This window comes from Hirundo rustica, chromosome 4, assembly GCF_015227805.2.
Source record: "Hirundo rustica isolate bHirRus1 chromosome 4, bHirRus1.pri.v3, whole genome shotgun sequence".
Lineage (NCBI taxonomy): Eukaryota > Metazoa > Chordata > Aves > Passeriformes > Hirundinidae > Hirundo > Hirundo rustica.
This window is the reverse complement of record NC_053453.1, coordinates 19,693,924-19,696,155: the sequence shown is the minus strand read 5'-3', so window position 1 is coordinate 19,696,155 and position 2,232 is coordinate 19,693,924.

Below are 2,232 nucleotides of genomic sequence, written 5' to 3'. Positions count from 1 at the left end.
ACCCACTCTCATCAGATGAGTAAGGGTACGTGGCTGAGAATCCCATTCATTATGCATTTTCTACATAATGAAATTCTCTCCAATTATTGAATTTTGCTGCTTTCAAAACACCACACAGAGTTCAGATCCTTAGTTTTGAGAAAATCTGTTTTGCCTGACACGGGTACTTACATTTATTGGTGTATCACTTCAGACCTGTACAGCTGACCCATGTAACTGTACCAAGAAGAGAATGAATGGGCAACCTCAAGGATTCCCCCACCCATCAGTAAAAGTGTCAGCTGAGCAGCTGCAGCCAGCAAAAAACTCCCCACACTGCCTACTGACAATTGAAGTGGCATAAAGGAGTTACATCACTTTAACACTGGCCTCAGGGTCCTATTCTTTCACCTTGCTTCTAGTGACAAGTTCACGATTGTTTTATGGCAATTTTCCTTCTTTTTTTTCTAATTATTTATTGGCGTCTAACAAGTTCTGAACTATAATGGTTTTAATTTATCTAAAAATTGCAGTGGGGTATTTGACTCATCTCCGGAATCTATGTGCCATTGCTTTCAGGTGACTCTGAGTGATTGGTGGTAACCCATCAGGCCAGGCACAGACCTTGCCTGCAATCCTGTCACAGGTGATGCCTTACTCCTGTATCTTGGGTGGAATGAGACCCAGGCTATACAGGTGTAGATTTGTTATTTAAATTCACGGCAGTGCCTTTTCCCAGGGCTGGCAGGACACAAGCCAGCAGCAGCCATTGCATTTCTATCTGCCAGCAGCCCAGGACTGAGCTCCATGTCCCCATCAGCTCTGTGCCACACTGCTCTGAGACCTCAGGGTGTTACAGCCAGGTTCTCCAGCTGCTCCCAACCCTCTGCCCTGTCGGCAGTACCTGTCCTGTGCCTTGCTGCCTTTGTGGTATTGGGCTGTTCAGCCAAAGAGGCCGTGCAGCTGGGCACAACCAAGCTAATGTAAGGGGGAATGGTAGCTTTACATTATGTAAAATGCAAGTCCTGCATATTGCTTATCATAACATCCCCATTGTACATAACAATGTGTGATGGACTGAACTTGGCATGGATGGCCTGGTTCAGCTCTACTATTGTTTCCCTCAGAACATGGGACTGATGTCTTAAACAAAGCTTTTTTGTGCCAGATAAGGTAAAAGGCTGTTAGGAATCCTATCCTGCAGAGATGGGGTAATGCTTTTCATCATACCAATTTCCTCTCCCCCAATAAGGCTGACAGCATACAGCTCCCTCCCAGGGCAGGTATTGGGTGCTCACACAGAGGCCTGAAGCTATTCCTCCCTAAGGAGGCACAACGGGCACAGTTGGAAACAGGGCCAAAGAAGCAGTCATGTCATTGGAAGGGGCCACAAACCATCAAAAGACCCCCTAAGAAAACCCCTCCACTGGGGAGTACTGGGGCATTCCCACATAAGCCTGAAGTATGTAAGCTGTCAAACTCTTTGTTGTGTGGGTGCTGGCCCCAACAGATCAAGACTGCCATGATGACTCCAACCATGGACATCAAAATTGCAACAATCAAGTCTTTTTTGCTGGATCCACAAGTGGTGAAATCTTTCCTCCCCACTATCAACTCTTGTCCTTTCCTTCTCTTTCTTTCTTCTCCTTACATATTTTCTTCATCGTATTTTTATAATTGTATAGAGAAGAACCAAAATGGCTAGATGTTACCCTGGTTTTTCTGAGCCTTTTGATTTTCTTAAATGGAGTCAGATCTTTTTAGTTATTGTACAATATTAAGAGCAGTTTTCTACCTTTCCCACAGATGTAACATAAACAAATCCTTTGTTTTTCATTCTCTTCCTTTGTTTGCATATTTCTAACCTGAAAACAATTGTAACTGACAGTTGGTCTGGCCACTGAGGCTGAGGGGTGGAAACCCCAAAAAGCCAATCTTCTGCTAGACCCACAAATGTATAGAAAGCAAAAAATAAACAAAGGGGCGCTCTTCTCTCTGCTCTCTCAGCTGGGAGCTGGATCGGAAGGACCTTTGCGAAAATCTCTTGTCTGCGTGTGATTGCTTTGTGCGTCTTGGTGACAGCTACATACCTCCTTTCTAGTGCAACCAGATTGTTTTAAAATAAAGTTGCCTCAAAAATGTACACTGGTCGTTCAGTGTCATTTTACTCTAAGCCACCCCAAGGGAACCTCAGTTACCATGCTTTAGAAATGGGTTGTAACACTAAGCTAGGAAGTAGTACACATTAAAATA